At 37.9% G+C, this 19004-nt stretch overlaps 1 pseudogene; it reads left to right on the forward strand.

The window, feature by feature from the left end:
- The first annotated feature begins 5455 nt into the window (after positions 1–5455).
- LOC115892684 lies at positions 5456–11651 on the forward strand (annotated as a pseudogene).
- The last annotated feature ends 7353 nt before the right edge of the window (positions 11652–19004 follow it).

Below are 19004 nucleotides of genomic sequence, written 5' to 3' on the forward strand. Positions count from 1 at the left end.
TTTTCCCTCCCCCCTTACCTGAATCACAAGACCTTTAACATATGGAAGAATTATGTTTATCTGACTTTAAAACACATTTTGCAGAGAAGAACATATTGAAACATATCAGAATGTGATAGTGAAACAGGATTTACCAAGAAATCATCATACCACATTTGATATCAATTGCTTGAATGACTTTGAACCACAAAAACTAGACAGCTGGTATTTTGAAGGTATATAATATCTGTAACAGTAAACATTATATATTTATGCAAAACAACTATGTAAATACATATATACAAGGGTATTACCAGTTTGAGAGTCATACAGATGGTGAGAATTTGTATAATAGCAAAATAGGTGATTTCGTTGTCTTAGAAAACAATATGCAAGTTCTCATGAGGAACCGTAACTGGCAAGTGGTCCATAAGCTTAGGGGTTCGCTTCCAACATTTATTTACATCATCTGAATCCTGAGAGTGATGCATGCTGGTTAGATACCAATTATTTTAAAATGAGCACTATAATATGCAAGAATAGTTATTTACAAAACATTACTATAGAAGGCTGGAAGCTACTTCACAAAAGGAAACAGTTATCCTTTAAATTTGTTTTTTACTGTAGGCAATAGTGTAGGTGATTAACAGATGTAATGATTCCCTGATGAAATTTGAATATATGAAAAATATTTGAGTTATTAAAGAAATATTAAGCACTTTATGTTAAGGTAAGTGTTTTTCTGAGTTCCAGTCAACTTGTTTTCAAAATTACCTAGATCTGGGCCAATTCTAAAACAGGGTGCTAATACAAAAACCACGCAGGTAACAATGCTGCCTATTGTCATGCTACTTACCTGGAAAAACAGTCTAAAAACTGGGTGGGATTAGTTATTTCCTTTTGAGGATGGGGGAACAGTAGGCTATATTTCGTGGAGAAATAAAATGGGCTAGTTTTCAAGTCTGCTGATAATGTACAGTGCCTAAGCATAGCCCCTATATTTATAGAAATAATAAAGACTAAATCAGTGGAGTGACTTCTTTTACTATTTAGAACCAGGACATGAGCTAGAAAAGCTGGAGCCAGTGTGCCTGTCTTCAAGAGGTTTTGACATATCTGATGCTTCCATGTGCATATGTATGTATGTATGCAGGTGCATGCATACAGTACGTATATATGTCCAATGTAGGTGTGCATGCCTGATGTCTGTCTGGCGTGTGTATTTTGTGTGATAGGTGTATGTACATATATACATGTATCTCTGTCTACATAGTTGATACGATTTCAGTCTTACTCTTTGAGGACAGCATTTTTACTTGGGTTTGCCTTCATTCTGCATTTCTGCAAGATAGATTAAAGACCCTGGATAACACATATTGTAAAAATAATGTAAGAAATTGTTAAAATTTTTAGAGCAAAGAGACAAGACACTAGCTTTGAGACAAACGTTTCACTTAAAATTGTCAGTTTTCAGGTTCTATTTTTCTCCCATTATCTTGTAGTCTTCTTAATTAACTTTTCCAGACCCCAGCTAATGACTTCTTGTCTTTGCCTTTTCTATATCAACCATTTCTCCTCATCTCAGTTCTGCTACTTGTATTGCAATTGGCTTTCTTACCTATTTTCCAAATAATTTTTCACTTATTAAGCATGGCTTCTTTTCTAATACATCTTCTGTTTTTAGTGTTACATAAGCCTGTTCTATTACATTTGCTAACAGTTGAAAATCTATGATGGTATTTAAAAGGTAAATAAAAAATGGTAAAAACATCTTGTTCTCTATTTACTGTTAATATCATTTACTAGTGTATGAAAAAAGTGACTAAACATTTCAATTTGCAAACTTTTCTTAAGAAATCACTTAAGCCTGCTGGAATAACTGGTAGATAAGCTGTTACAGTTTCAGAAAGGTTGTTTTTAGTGTCATTCTAAGTCATTAATATGCTGTGATTAATGATTACACTTTCAGTTAGCAGGTATCAGATTTTACAAGTTTATTTTTTTACAAGTGATTTGTTACTGAATTATGAATATGTTAGCAGGAAAATTGAACATTTATTTTTTTCTTTTTTCTTTAAATTCTCTTTTAAGATAGGTCAGCATAGAAAGAAGCCCTAAATGCTCAATGGTCACAGATTTAAAAGAGTATCAGAAATAGTAAGGATTTCCGGGTTATTAAATTACTGTCTTCAGAATTGTGGCTTACTACGTAGACCCAGAACCAAACAACGGATGAAAAAGAGAACGACAGCACCCTAAACAAATCAAAATAGCAATGTATTGCAACACCTCCAAATTACACTTCCAGTTTTACCTGGATTACTTCTTTTGAAATATGCTTAAATATAATTTCAGTTTTGCAAAATAGGTGTGCAATTTAATGATACTTGTAATGGTTTTCAAAATATCACATTAACAATCACCTACCCTTCTGCAGTCTGGAGGATTGTTTCCTCCCCATTTCCCACTGTTAAACTAAATTTGATCTTGCCTAAAGGTGCACGTATACTTATGCGTGCAGGGACTTCAATAATTCATATTTTTGACATCCAGACATTATATGACCCACTGAATATTCCTAATTAGTTGGGGAAGGAAGCATCTGTATGGATTCACAAATTATTTTAAACATGCTTTTAAATATTTAAAATTAGAGCTTCCAATTAAAATTGTACATGTCACATTGTCTCATTTAATTCCACTGTTCTTTTTAGGAAGCACAGCCTCAGCTGAACAAGCCTCACTGATGTGAGCTGAGCTCAATTAGTTTCTGATGTTCTGCCAAATTGCCTCATTACCTGTCATACAAACACCACTGACACTTTTAAAGTGGAGCCCTTTGCATCCGTGTTATTGTCTTTAGAACAAAAATAATTATTCTCATTAGAGTAGTAAAAATAAGCATTTTGCTAATAAACAGTAAACCAATATATCTGTAATATAAATAATAGAATAAAGCAATGATGACACATAAATCAACTGTGCGCTTACACATATACCTATGTGCCCCTGTGGGCAGACACCAGCACACTGTTTTTAAATTATATAGTCTGTGGGTCCTTCACGCAGTCCTGGGAGGTTTGTTATTACAATTGCTTTGACCACTGGGTTTTCCATATTACCTACAATGTATTGATGATAAGAGAAACTAGGAGTTTTCCATTCTGTATATATTTGAATTTAAAATGTACTTCACCCTTGGATCATAAAACCTAGAGCCGAAGCATTCCTCACTGTACAGAAGGCTTACAGTGGCTTAAAATACACTTACACCACATTCTAGAAGAGAAAGTATAAACAACTACGTGAAACAATCTTTATTTGTAAATCTTTCTTTAATGTTGTTGACCACTTCTCAAAATATTGACCCACAGGTAAAGAGTTATGTGGTTCTAACCCTTGCATCTTTAGCTTTTCTTTCTCCCTTACCCTTTATTCATTGCCTTTTGCGTAAGGAAACAGAAGGACAGAAGGTTAGAATCTAATTAAGAGATAATGTTTTTTTCAAAGTTGGTCTACACACATGGCATGTATTGAAGCAGAAACCACTTTTTTTTCCTGAATGGCTGGCAGAAGATCATTAATAGAGAGAAAAAAAAGTTGCATTCCATTAACAGCCTCATGATACTATAAAATACTCTAGTTAGAAAAGTTTCTGTTTGCCAGTGGCTTTCAACCCCAGCTGTATATTATAATCACCTAAAGGGTTTTTAAAAAATACCCCTGCCTTGGCCGGGCGCGGTGGCTCAAGCCTGTAATCCCAGCACTTTGGGAGGCCGAGACGGGTGGATCGCGAGGTCAGGAGATCGAGACCAACCTAGCTAACACGGCGAAACACCGTCTCTACTAAAAAATACAAAAAACTAGCCGGGCGAGTTGGCAGGGCGCCTGTAGTCCCAGCTACTTGGGAGGCTGAGGCAGGAGAATGGCGTAAACCCGGGAGGCGGAGCTTGCAGTGAGCTGAGATCCGGCCACAGCACTCCAGCCTGGGCGACAGAGCGAGACTCCGTCTCAAAAAAAAAAAAAAAAAAAAAAAAAATACCCCTGCCTGGGCTCTACTGCATACCAATTAAATCAGAATCTTGGGGCTAGAGCTGGAGGCACAGGTATTTTGTAAAACGCCGGCTGATTCTACTGCACAGCCAGGGCTGGGACCCGTTGCTCCAAGAACTTGCACCTTACAGATTACAAATAATCATGGCACCAGGTGTAACCACATGTCTTTCTCTGGGCCTTACATCTATTCTTTATTTTAAGTAAACTCCAAAGGACTCTTTAAAACTAAAATTACCATGAACAAAATTTTATGTTACTTTAAATATTGTTGGACGTGTCTATATCGCCGGAGTTTGTATTGACATATTTATGAGTCTTGTTTCATTTTGTGATGGAATTTAGATAATCTAAGGAACTCAGTATTTGTGTAACTAAAAAATATATTATTTTAAATTTCTACTTTAGGATGGAAGAATCCTTTTTGTCTTGTGTAATATGAGATTAAATGTCAGAAATCTTAGTGTTGCCTTGGATACAAACCTGGGGTGATTATTAGAAGATTGGGCCATCTGAATGTCTCTCCCACTCAAGCTTTATGTTGATCTCATTCCCCATGCACTGTTATCAGTGTTCTTGGAAAATGTGAATAACTTGGAGTCTGCAAACACTGAACAACAAGCCTTTCTGGAAGGGAAATTGGCTCCTGTGCTATAGGGTTCATGCCATCAGCAAATACCACTGTGCAATTTACTTTCAGCACCCTTTCTACTTAGCAGAGGCGATCTGCAAACACACAAGGAGGTTACAAGAATAATATATTGACTGACAAATGCACCTCACTCAGCATGGCACGCAGTGTTCTTACCTTCCATGCCTCCAAATCAGTAATTCTTAAGGTGGGCAGTACATCAGAGTCTCTGGAAAGGGCCTGGGAGACGCAGTAGCAACGTAGAAACAAAGCAATGTGTTTCTGCGTTAATTGTATTTGGACTAGTCTCACTATTTAACTTAATTTTTTAACTTATGGCCAATATTACAGGAGGGCATACGATTTACTGTTAACTAAAGGGTCAGGAAATTAACACATTCACTCATTTGAAGCAGCACTCTGGGTCAGGTGATTCTGGAGAAGGTTCTCCTAATTCAGGATCTCCTGACCTTGGGCACTACTGACATTTTGAGAAGGATAACTCTTTGTTGTGCAGGGCTAGCCTGTGAATTGTGGGCTATTTGAGAGCACCCCTGGCATCTCAAACCAGATACCAGTACCACCCTCGCGCATGAGAACCAAAAACGCTTCCAGATGTTACCGAATGTCCCCTAGGGTGCAAACTGGTGCCTCTCACCCCCCACGCCATTGAAAACCATACTTCTAATTCAAGTCTTGGTATTTGATTAGTCTATTTTATTACTCTATAATTACCATGCAAATACATGTTTTCAATTTCTTAGACAAAGGATATTCACGATGTTTCAGACAATGACGGAGAGCAGGGGTTATGCAGTGAATTTCAACCTGGTGTCGGTTTTCTCAACACAGAGTGAGTTGCATTTGTGACACTGGTTCTTGCTCAGATCATTGACCATTGTTCCTCCCATTCTTTGCTTTACAGTGAGCCACTTACTTCGATTCCCATCGTGTCAGTTTTGTCCTTCGCATCAATACTATGCTACTTTGCCAGACACTCTTCATGACCCAGAGATGACGGAAAGTAAGACTAGATGATACACCGCTCTGCTTTGTAGCTAACTTCACAATGATGTCACATGGGCTGGGAGAGATTTTTCCATGTCCAAATCAGACTAATGAGGGCATCAGAGAATTTTAGAATCTTAGAGGCCTTTTAATAGAGATATCTTTATTTTATATGTTAAGAGACAGTGGCACAGGTAATTCAAATGACTTGTCAATGTCTCTCATGAAGAGTTGGTGTTAGAACTCAGATTCAACATTTCCAAACCTTCTTACTCAGTCCACTTTTCATTTTATTGCAGTTTGTTGCCTTTCCTAATGCTCTGAATGTCATATATATCACTATAGTGATTGCTAAAGAAAACAAAGCTCTGAAAGCAAATCCCAATTCTGCAATATTTGTTATTTATGCTAGGCAGTTAAGATATTTTCCTTGATGCTCATATCTGTCTCAATTGGAACTTAGAGACCAAAATTAGCCTTGTGAATTATTATTTACAGAAATAATGTCATGTGTAAGCTTAGTGTACATTCAGATAGTTTAGCTAGCTGGTAAAGGACTTCAAAATTCTGTTTAACCTCCTATTTATAGTGCTGTCATTGGATATTATTTTGCTTTTCTGATAAGGTAAATAATAATAAAATAATCATGACAGCAAAATAAATTTTCAGAAAAGATTGACATTAACACTTTGAGATTTTACTAGAAATCCTGTGATTTTCCCCCCATACACATCTTAAATGCAAAGCCAACCCTCAGAGTATATTTTCCATTTATTAATTAACAATGGTCCTCTTCATTTTTCATCTCTATACCCTCTGTTGCCTCTCTTGGGATAATTTCACTGCACCTAAGCACATTTATTAGAGCAGATAGAAGGGGGAGAGAGAAAGAAAAATTCAGTGAAGTTCATTTTTCTATTCTAAAGCAGGTCCTGCAAGATCTCAAGAGATTTGTGCTGCTTTACACTCCATCTGTGATTGCTGTGCCTCTCAGTCCCTGGATAGCAACTACAACGCCACTTGGTTTTAAAGTTAGTTTCAGCAAGTTTTTGTAGCATAGCTTCTTTCACCTGCAAAGTGATCACCTCCCTCTCCCTCTTCCTCTCTCTTCCTTTCTCTTTCTCTTACTGTGTTAAAAAACATATACATGTATATTCATTTTACTTTAAATTTTATGCATAATGACACCATCCTTAACCCCAGGCTAATGAGAACACTTGATCCAGGTCACATAATTCTCCCCATCTCGCTAAATGAATTCTAACCATGTCTGTGTTTGTAAGTTGGCTATTTTTAACTCAGTATACATTTTCTCATTGAAACTACATATATATTGTGGCTATGTGTTTGCCTTTTTGAGGATACTAAATTAAATGTGGCAAGTGTCCTTACTGCATGCATTAAGAAACAGAGGCCCATTTAGGCCTCTTCAAGATGAGGCTCGAAATTCTACTTTGAGGCTAGAAATTCACTGTAGTCTTGGGGACACCATGTTGTGAATAACCCAGGTGATATCACATGGGTATGGCACTTCCCTCAGCTTATGCCTCAGCCCAGACATCTTAGAGGATACAGCCTACTGGGCAGCCTGGAATTTTATCCTGCAAATGCTTATAAATTAATATCATGTTGCAGAAAGTAAATGGATTGGAAGAAGACTCCTTTTAAATTATAATGGTTTGGGTTAATAATGTAATAGGCATAACACAGTAATAGAGAGTGGGCTAGTAAAAACACACACACACACACACACACGTTTTGATGGGTGGTGCTTGCTACTTTTTATGGTGTAAATATTCCCACCAGAGTCATTTTCAAGCTACCAATGTGATGTCACTGAACACGAGGTTGAGAAGAGACATGTAGAATTGGATGAAGTTGAGTGGCTTGCATCCAAGAAAGAAGCAGAGGAGTAAAATACAGCCTAAGATGAGCTAGTGCAGGCTGCTCCCCCGTGGACTGCATCTAAAGTGGGCAATTGATGTAACTGCAACAGAGCAAGGTTCTCCACAGCCTTGCAAATCAAATCATTTTCTGAGGATCAGCACCTTTGTCGTCATCTATAAATTTGTGAGATATGAAAAATCTCAGGCATTTCTCCCATACTTAATTGGAATCTGCATTTTACAAGATTTCCAGGTGATTCACTACATATTACATTTTGAGAAGCACTGGTCTACAGAGTTATCCCATTCTAAGGGATCTGGAATCTCTGGAAGGGAAAGCCTCGTCCCATCCATTTGCCCATGTTCTGCTCTAGAGCCTTCCCTTGGCATCACCGTACAGGATTCATCGTGTCAAAAGGACATGTGCCCATCCCCTTTGCTCAGGTCAATGTGTGCATATCTCTAATTCAGTGAATTTGCCAGTTGAACAATTATGAGATTAGGACTCATATCTGTTGGATGAGAAAATTCTTTTTTATTCATAGCTCCAAAGGGGAAAAGGGGGTTTTTATTTAATGATTATTCCCTCTTTGCATTTTATTCAGTTTTTATAAATTAGCCAACATTTTGCTGCAGTCAGGGACAGGATGCAAAGACATAACAGGTACAATCAAAACCTAATGTTTGCTGGGCAGAGCGGGGGACTGTTTCTGGCAGGGTACCACAAGCAAGGCATCGCAGCAGAAAGACCCGCCCAGGGCAATAAGGAGGCTAGGATTAGGGTCTTTGAAAAAAACATGTTTCTTTTTTCTGCCTCCAAGGGCAGCTTTTTTTTTTTTTTTTTTTTTTTTCTGTACTGAATGTCAACTATTCTCTGCTCCATTTCTGAACTCTCAGAAAATGACTCAACCCTTCCCCTCTCTCCAATCTCCTTCACATGTGCCCCTCTTCCTTCCCCCTACTTCCCACCTGGATACCTTCTTCCATCATTTAGATCTCTTCTCTTTTAGATCTTTTGTGTCTCACTATTCAAGGACCCCTTAGAGAGGCAAAGGTGATACTGTTGAAAATATTTCCATTATATTTAGGGCACTGTAGGTTCATCTCAGCTTCGACACTTACTAGCTGGGTGTCTTTGGGTAATTTTTTTTTTTTTTTTTTACCCCTCTAAGTTTGTTTCTTCATCCCTAAAACTGTTTTAATAATTCAGAGCCAAGATATCATAAGCTTCAAGCTTTTAGCAGTGTCTGGCATATAATAAAACCTCAAAGAGAGTAGCTTTTCTTGTTCGTACATCATATTATTTAGTACATGTTTAACCCTGGACCAAAACTGCTCTCTTAAAAATCATCAAGGATCCGGAAGCGATCAGATTCATTGGGCCTATCCCAGACTACGGTCTGTTGAAGCATTTTATACCTTTGATATGCTTTCCACACAAATGTCTCCCTTCCACATTTGTTATCATTGTTGATTACAATTTGTTCTCGCTGCTGCTGACAAAACATTTTGCTCCTTTCTGTATGCCTAAGGAAGGTTACTCTTGAATCAGAACACTCTTATTCCTCAGATTGAGGCAATTAATTCCTCAGAAGACCACAAATGAGTGGAAAGATTATAAAAACTGGTGTCAAACAAATACTGGTTCTGCCACTTACTGCCTGAAAGTAATTTAAACTCCCTGAACCTCAGTTTACCCTTGATAAAAATTATCTATTTGGAAGCATCTTGAAGGTTAAGAGATAAAAATTATTATGTGCAAATACTAAGCATAGCATTTGCAAATTACTCAATAAATGGTTTGTTCTTTCTTCTTTTCTGTTTTATAACTCACGTGCTGATTAATTGTTTCACTGTGTGATGGTGAAAAAAAACACTTGGATTCTAGTAAGTCTACATTCTTATTTTTAGTTCTACAATGATCCCTATTGACACTTATTTATGCCACATTTAACCATGAGCTATTGGTATTAATGACAAATATCTGCTTGGTAGAGTCATTATATTTAACATTCGAAAACAAAGTTTGTGTCTCAACTACTATGTATTGCTTTTATAAATGTGTTATCTTTCTTCGTTTAAATCCCATAAAGTGCTATGCTTTGTGAAAGTGCATTTGTTGATAGCATGCCTACCAAAAAGATAGCATTTCAGGAGAGTATATAAAAATAGACATTCTTAGAAAGGAAGCATTTCAATAGATAATGGAAAATACTAAAACTGGAAATTATGTCGTTTTGATCGTAACACAATGTACAAATCCCCTTCAAATGGTGTCTTTGGGTAATTTTAAACCTCTATGCAAATAAGATCTACTGAATCATCTAAGAGTCACCTCAAATGATTCCTTAATTGAAAATTTTAACTACGCATAAATGTTTCAGTATAGTCTTAATGGTAAAGTCCACTTTATTTGACTGATGTACTTACTTTGAGGTGCTATATTAACATGAACTCAAAATTCTTTGTAAACGCATTCTGTGTTTAGATGAGAAAGATATCACAGGCTTCATTTTAAATTATTGTAAGCAAGTTGTTTTCATAAATGTGTGCTTCTGACCCTGAAACACTCAGCTACCTAGAACCACAGGGATACTTGGAGCTGGAGAATTGACTGGAGAGCAAGGACACACTGGTAAAGAATTTGTAATTATTTCTCTGTGAATTCCTTGTCTCAGTCAAAAATCATGCCAGGTCTATGCCAAGTACTGAGGATATCAAAATGAGGAAACATGTTCCTTGTCCTGAGGAAATTCACATTACACAGTCCAAGGCCAAAATCACATGGTGAGACACTTGAACTTCAAATGGAAGACTATGTCAATGATCTGAGGTTGTCGGGTATGAAGTCTTCATGTGTGGATATCTCTGCCTCACCCAGAAGACCATCAGCATGTCAGACGACCTGTGTGTATTGACAAGTATGTTGCACTGGGAAGGCTGAGGAAGGTTATGATAAGTGGAGACTTGTGGTCGTCACATTTTAGACTTGGAGATCGAGATACCAGAGAGTCTCCTCTGCTGTCCAGGACCCCACAGTTACTGAGAGATGAATTTGGGGACCAAACACCAAAGCCTAACAAACCCATTAATCAAAGCACTACATTCTTACTGCATTTAGGATGATTCATAGAACAGAACTTCAAAAACGCCCCATTTTCTCTGGCAGTTTGAAACTGAAACTCCATCACGAAATCTAATACAATTAAAAGTGGTGCGATCACTCTTTAAAAAAAGCAATGTGTATGTGTGTGAGCCATGCACAAGAAGCAGCTTTTAGGTTGGTGAAGTGAAAATAGCCTGCTTGGGTTTCTCTGTTTAAAAGGTATGAGGTGAAGTGAACAATAGATATTGGGAAGGAAGCTGTAAAAGATATTTTTATAATGAAGCAATATTCCCCTCACTCAACAGGGCCACTTTCTGCCTTTGCCCTCATTGGTAAATTGTCTTGCTCAGCCTCATTGCCCTCCCTGCTTCTTTCTCTTGCCCATTGCAGCCTCGGTGGCCATGAGTTTGTTGCAAAGGTCTTTGGTCACTGTGGTGGCAGCTCTGTCTGACACCATCTTGGCACTCTGCTCAGATTTGAGGCTTTCTCACCTGTTGCTTTCCAAAGGGAGATCTTGGGAAAACACTGTTTACCATCAAACTTTCTGGATTCAATGACAAGTTTTGTTTTTTTTTTTTAATTTATTGAAATTCTACATTTTGTTGACTGGGATTCCAGCAGCAACTTGCAGAACTCTGGTAAATGGATTCATGGGTGAAGCTGAACCAGCAGAAATTCCAAAAGGCTATATCCCAGAACATCGGGAATACTATAATCATCCTGTATCAAGATGGATGGCCCACAGTTTCCATGACCATCCTGAAAATAATTATGAAAGGGCAGTGGCTGTCCTTCAGATCGAAGCCAAAAAGGCTGAATTACAGTTAAAGGAGCTAGAAGTACGAAGATTAATGCCTGACAGAGGAGATGGACCCTGGTATGAATATCTGTTGTTAAGGCAGTTATTGAGCATTCTCCAAAAGCAGCTACCAAAAATTTATCATTCATTTTTCTAAATACAAAGTATATTTTCTTTAGTGAAAAATAAATTGTAAATATATTCTCTATTTTTCCTCTCTGATGAATAAAAGAGCTTCTTCCATTGCTCTGTTTCTCAATGTTGGTTTGGATTAAGGTGCTTGATTTGGGGGTTTTGGCTTTCTCTTTCAGGTTTAAAATATGCTAATAAAAACTGGAGAAATAAGAATTTGTGAATTCCAAAAGTTGTGGTAACTGTGAAAGGTTAACATTAATCTGACAAATGGAAATTTGGAAGAGAAGTCTAATTATGTTAAGCATCTGCAACTGTAATAGTTTTTAATATTATAAGCTATTTAATTATATCATATTTAATTATAATATTTAATTATAATAGCTTATATACAGATTATAAGCATCTGTATTATTGAGAAGCAACTCAGGATTTTAAGTTCCATAAAAACTTTGAACCAACTATATAAAACATTAACACTTTAATAAACAATTTTCAGTGAAAAAAAAAGAAGTGGATTATCTCAATAGATGCAGAAAAGGCTTTTGACAAAATTCAACAGCCCTTCATGCTAAAAACGCTCAATAAATTCGGTATTGATGGAATGTACCTCAAAATAATAAGAGCTATGTATGACAAACCCACAGCTAATATCATACTGAATGGGCAAAAACTGGAAAAATTCCCTTTGAAAACTGGCACAAGACAGGGATGCCCTCTCTCACCACTCCTATTCAACATAGTGCTGGAAGTTCTGGCTAGGGCAATCAGGCAAGAGAAAGAAATCAAGGGTATTCAGTTAGGAAAAGAAGAAGTCAAATTGTCCCTGTTTGCAGATGACATGATTGTATATTTAGAAAACCCCATCGTCTCAGCCCAAAATCTCCTTAAGCTGATAAGCAACTTCAGCAAAGTCTCAGGATACAAAATTAATGTGCAAAAATCACAAGCATTCTTATACACCAGTAACAGACAAACAGAGAGCCAAATCAGGAATGAACTTCCATTCACAATTGCTTCAAAGAGAATAAAATACCTAGAAATCCAACTTACAAGGGATGTCAAGGACCTCTTCAAGGAGAACTACAAACCACTGCTCAGTGAAATAAAAGAGAACACAAACAAATGGAAGAACATACCATGCTCATGGATAGGAAGAATCAATATCGTGAAAATGGCCATACTGCCCAAGGTTATTTATAGATTCAATGCCATCCCCATCAAGCTACCAATGAGTTTCTTCACAGAATTGGAAAAAACTGCTTTAAAGTTCATATGGAACCAAAAAAGAGCCCGCATTGCCAAGACAATCCTAAGTCAAAAGGACAAAGCTGGAGGCGTCACGCTACCTGACTTCAAACTATACTACAGGGCTACAGTAACCAAAACAGCATGGTACTGGTACCAAAACAAAGCTATAGACCAATGGAACAGAACAGAGTCCTCAGAAATAATACCACACATCTACAGCCATCTGATCTTTGACAAACCTGAGAGAAACAAGAAATGGGGAAAGGATTCCCTATTTAATAAATGGTGCTGGGAAAATTGGCTAGCCATAAGTAGAAAGCTGAAACTGGATCCTTTCCTTACTCCTTATACGAAGATTAATTCAAGATGGATTAGAGACTTAAATGTTTGACCTAATACCATAAAAACCCTAGAAGAAAATCTAGGTAGTACCATTCAGGACATAGGCATGGGCAAGGACTTCATGTCTAAAACACCAAAAGCAACGGCAGCAAAAGCCAAAATTGACAGATGGGATCTAATTAAACTAAAGAGCTTCTGCACAGCAAAAGAAACTACCATCAGAGTGAACAGGCAACCTACAGAATGGGAGAAAATTTTTGCAATCTACTCATCTGACAAAGGGCTGATATCCAGAATCTACAAAGAACTCAAACAAATATACAAGAAAAAAACAAACAACCCCATCAAAAAGTGGGGAAAGGATATGAACAGACATTTCTCAAAAGAAGACATTCATACAGCCAACAGACACATGAAAAAAATGCTCATCATCACTCGCCATCAGAGAAATGCAAATCAAAACCACAATGAGATACCATCTCACACCAGTTAGAATGGCAATCATTAAAAAATCAGGAAACAACAGGTGTTGGAGAGGATGTGGAGAAATAGGAACACTTTTACACTGTTGGTGGGATTGTAAACTAGTTCAACCATTATGGAAAACAGTATGGCAATTCCTCAAGGATCTAGAACTAGATGTACCATATGACCCAGCCATCCCACTACTGGGTATATACTCAAAGGATTATAAATTATTCTACTACAAAGACACATGCACACGTATGTTTATTGCGGCACTATTCACAATAGCAAAGACTTGGAATCAACCCAAATGTCCATCTGTGACAGACTGGATTAAGAAAATGTGGCACATATACACCATGGAATACTATGCAGCCATAAAAAAGGATGAGTTTGCGTCCTTTGTAGGGACATGGATGCAGCTGGAAACCATCATTCTTAGCAAACTATCACAAGAAGAGAAAATCAAACACTGCATGTTCTCACTCATAGGTGGGAGCTGAACAATGAGATCACTTGGACTCGGGAAGGGGAACATCACACACTGGGGCCTATCATGGGGATGGGGGAGGGGGGAGGGATTGCATTGGGGAGTTATACATGATATAAATGATGAATTGATGGGTGCTGACGAGTTGATGGGTGCAGCACACCAACATGGCACAAATATACATATGTAACAAACCTGCACGTTATGCACATGTACCCTAGAACTTAAAGTATAATAAAAAAAAGAAAAGAAAAAAAAGAAAAAAAAAAAAAAGAAAAAAAAAGAAAAAAAAGAAAAAAAATTAGAAGTGGTGTTCTAAGATTAAAAAGTGAATCAGCGGTCTCCCTATTTTGGAATTTGATGGATCAATACAATCTAAAATACCATTTAACGATCATTGGGCATTGCCCATTTGTGGTATGTGGGAAAGGCAATCAAGAAATGTAAAAACCAAACTCAAACCACTTACTGACACCATAATGTCATTAAAGGATACACTTTGCAACACAAAACATTAAAAAGTATGTAATCTTCAAATAAAGGAGCTTTTAGAAAGTTATTTAATTTGTAAAAAAATCTCCTGGCTAGACTCGGTGGCTCATGCCTGTAATCCAGCACTTACGGAAGCTAAGGCAGGAGAATCGCTTGAGCCCAGGAGTTCGAGACCAGCCTGGGCAACACATGGCTCTACAAAAAACAAAAACAAAAACAAAAACAAAAAAACTTCCCATATCCATTCTTGTTCTTGGTATGTATGATGCATGTACACATAGGTCCATAAATGAGCTTGTAGGAACCTTTGACTTAGATCATTTAGAGATGTACTCTGGAGCCTCTGTGTGCACATGGGAATTCAACATTTTGAGGGGGACTTTCTGCCTGCACCTCAGAGCGAGCCTGCTACTACTGCAAGAGGGACAACTATCTCAGGGTACCTATGTGAGTACACTGTTGTGATGCTGCTGGAGGAGAAAGCATCCTGTTTTCCTCACTCCACAGCTGCTGCTCCAATTCAACTACAGCAGCCACTTTTCCCTTTGTAAAGCAAAGCTGCTTCCATGTGGGCATTAGGAGAGGTGTAGGTTAAAATGATAAAGAGGCTGGGGCAGGGGAGGTTTTTCTTTCTCTTCACACCTTGAGAATTATCATGATCTGGTTCAGAGAAGGATTGTGCCTATCTGTGTAAAATGTTTAGATGAAACTCACACAATAAAATATACATTCAATTTTCCTTGTAAGATAGCTAAAAATGTTCACTTGCATGAATATGTAAATGCTTTTTTAAAACATGTGCATTGCACTTCTTTAGCACACTACATCTCTGAACATGCTTCACATCGTATGAGAGACACAGCCGGGCAATTTTGGGAAATTCTTTTAAATGTTCTGTGATGACTTTTTAGGCTGTAGATTTTGGAGAAAGAGAATTTCTCCAGTGCCAAGCAGCATGTCTATTATGTGTCATTGATCCCCGTAAGTGTAGTTTTTGACTGAGATGGATGGCTGTAAACTTCTCCAAAGTCATCTAAGGAACACGGAAAATCATTAGCATCTCAAAAACGCTGTTCAGACCAAAATGTTTTGCATTACTTCTGTCCACATGTGCCAGCCCCGCTGTTTTATTGCTCGATGCACAGGAATAGCTGTCTGCAGCACACCCACTTTTAGTGCCTCTCAGACACAGATTCCCATCAAAGTGAAATACAGTGGGGCCAGAGTGAGGTGCTGTGACTTGGATCAGTTCTCCATGGTTTCCTGTGCACAGAGTTGGAGGAGTTTTGTAGATTTAGAACTGTCACCCCCAGAATTGCTCGCTAACTTTTGAGATTCCCATTTCAGGATACACAGTTGTGGGGGTAAAAACTGTAGGAAGAGATGAAGGTACTCTCCAATGCTCTGGAAAGAATCGTTTCTTTTCCTAGAGTTGTTTATGGGGAATACCAGGGCTTAAAAGTGTGCGGTGATGGTGGCTGCTACTCCTTTTCCCTCCTTAGCCCTCCTAATAACATATTACTTTGGATCAACCAGTGAAATTGATGAATCGTTCATTCATGTAAAAATATCTCTTGGCTCCTCACTTGAAGCCAGGCACAATGCTATTGCAGACATTGTAAGTGTGGTGGTCAAATTAGGGAGATGAGATGCTGTTTCTCATGGAGCTTCCCCGCTAACGCGGGCAAGAAAGCCAAGAAACACACAGAAAAGCCAGCAGCAGATGATTGCAGATGGCAGTGGGTGCCGTGGCTGGCTGGGTGGTGGTGAGAATAGAGAGTAACTGAAGGAGCTGGTGTTATAAGAGAGAGGACAAGATCAGAACGCTTTCCCAGAGGCCTGACAACCAAAGCCTGAATCCAACGGGATGTCTAAATGTACGGCTCAAGTACAAATAAAACCAATTGTGAAAATCCCAAGGCAGGAAAAAGCAGAGTTTTGAAGAAAATGAATTAAGGCGACATTGGTCTAGGCCAGTTAGACCATAGCAGTAAGAAGTGAGGTCAGGGAGAGAGGCAGGAACAAGAACTTGGCAGGGTCTTTTTTGTTGTTGTTTTTGAGACGGAGTCTCGCTCTGTCGCCCAGGCTGGAGTGCAGTGGCCGGATCTCAGCTCACTGCAAGCTCCGCCTCCCGGGTTCCCGCCATTCTCCTGCCTCAGCCTCCCGAGTAGCTGGGACTACAGGCGCCCGCCACCACGCCGGGCTAATCTTTTGTATTTTTGGTAGAGACGGGGTTTCACCATGTTAGCCAGGATGGTCTCGATCTTCTGACCTCGTGATCCGCCCGCCTCGGCCTCTAAAAGTGCTGGGATTACAGGTGTGAGCCACCGCGCCCAACCCCTGGCAGGGTCTTAAAGGAACTGATGACCACTTGACTTTTCACCTCATCTTCATCCTTTCCGGGTGAGCATTGTTGATGCTATTGAGATAGAGACAGATACACATGCCCACGAATCCATAGCACTTACAGTTAATGGAGAGAGGAAATTCCTTTTTCTTCCTTTCCTCAGTCCCAAATACAGATAGAATTTGTCTGCTGGAACTTGGAATCTCCTAGCACCACCCTAAGTACAGTTGTCTTTATTTTTTTCTCTGTATTTTAAAACATCAATTGGGGTTATTAAGATTTATTTTATACAACTGTATCATGAGAGAATGTAATTTTTTCATTTCATTGTTATGCTCACTAATGGGAATTGTGACATTTTTGTTCAGATGTCTTCCCCTGTAGCTTGTTTATTTGAAAATCTTCATTTAGTGCTGTCAGAAGCACCAAAATAATACTTAGGCCTTTTCTGCTGAGCAAATATTGCATCCGCCACATCCCTTCTGCTATCGCTCCTGTCATGTATTTTGAGGAACATAACATTAAATCAATGTTTTTAACAAAAGTAAAAGTAGTGTATATTTAGCTCCGTGTGTTGAGAAATAATTCAGTGCCGAAGACCCATCAAAGATGTCAGCAGAGTTCAACACATATTTTTGTTAACGGATGTCTAGAACAGAATAAAATATGTCTGTTGCATAAAGCTTTTCATAGCATATTTGAATTATTTTTCTTTGCTAAGTGGGGTAAGAATCATAATGTTTAAAGTAATTGTTTTTAGTATCTCAATTGTTTCACAAAAAAAATAAAAATTTGGAGTCATCACCTTAAAAATAAAAAGCGACCCAATATTGTCCTATTTTACAATCATCATCTTGGATTTCCTTGTTGAATATCTAACATTGTATTTTTTTAAATTTTTGCTTAAAAGCTTTTATTTCTTTTTGGTTGTTTATTTTAAGTGCCTCTTTTAGAAATACAAGTGCTCAAAATGTTTCAAATGTTACCTGAGGGATTCCCTCCTCAGATTTGGGAAGAATTCAAAATGACATTGAACATAACTCCTTGGCTATATCCAAAGCATAAAAATTTCCATTTTATTTTTAATATGCCTCAGTGCATTCAAAATAAAGCCTTTAACATTTCAAATGCATAAGTGATGAGAACTTACTCTTTAGTATACTAAGTCCCAAACTTTGATGGCCCAAGGATTTTAAAATTCCTAAAATGTTACTGTGGTCACCAAACACAAGAAAAGCATAGTAGGTTAAATTTATATTTAAAACATTTATGGCTGTCCTTGTAATTAAGCAAACAAGTATATCATAAAACCTTTAACTCTCTTATGGGTGAAAAGAAGGTTTGTAATTGCATGTCCTATTTAAACACAAATATTTAAAATGCTGTATGTGAGAGGATTATATGAGGTGAGGGTGTTTTGCAGGTCTTTGAAATCTGCCTTTTGTTTGGGTTTTAGGATAAAATTTTGTTTAAAATATTAATGATCATTCATTTGGGAAAATATCCCAATTTACAACTAATGTTATCATTTAAATTAATGTGTTTTAAAATGCAACTGACCTTTACCTAGTAAATTATGAATGAATTCATAACCACTGCTATGGTTCATGGCCATTTTATAAGGATAGAAGCAAGTGCTGGAGGAAAATATGATGACTAACAGACTGCTTTGAGAAAGGAATATTTTAATAATTGGGGTTTTCTAGCCAAATAAACTGTTGCTAGAGATCATTTATATTTCAAAATATGACATTGAAAATCTTCCTGACGTCTGTTATCCCCAGCCCTTGGGCCGATGTCTATAGGCACCAGGTAAGTATTTGTTGAAGGCATTGCAGGGTTGATTCCAGCCCTGAAACTGTCACAAGCGTGTGCCGTGAGTGCCCCTCCTGGGAATGTGCTCTTCAAACTAGCACAGAAAGAAGTATGACTTTCTAATCCAAAGTCAGATTTCACCATTTAGAGAAGATTCGAGAAATTCTGTTTGTATTTAAATCAACCTCATCCCACCCTCAAGCCTCCA

This window comes from Rhinopithecus roxellana, chromosome 2, assembly GCF_007565055.1.
Source record: "Rhinopithecus roxellana isolate Shanxi Qingling chromosome 2, ASM756505v1, whole genome shotgun sequence".
Classification (NCBI taxonomy): domain Eukaryota; kingdom Metazoa; phylum Chordata; class Mammalia; order Primates; family Cercopithecidae; genus Rhinopithecus; species Rhinopithecus roxellana.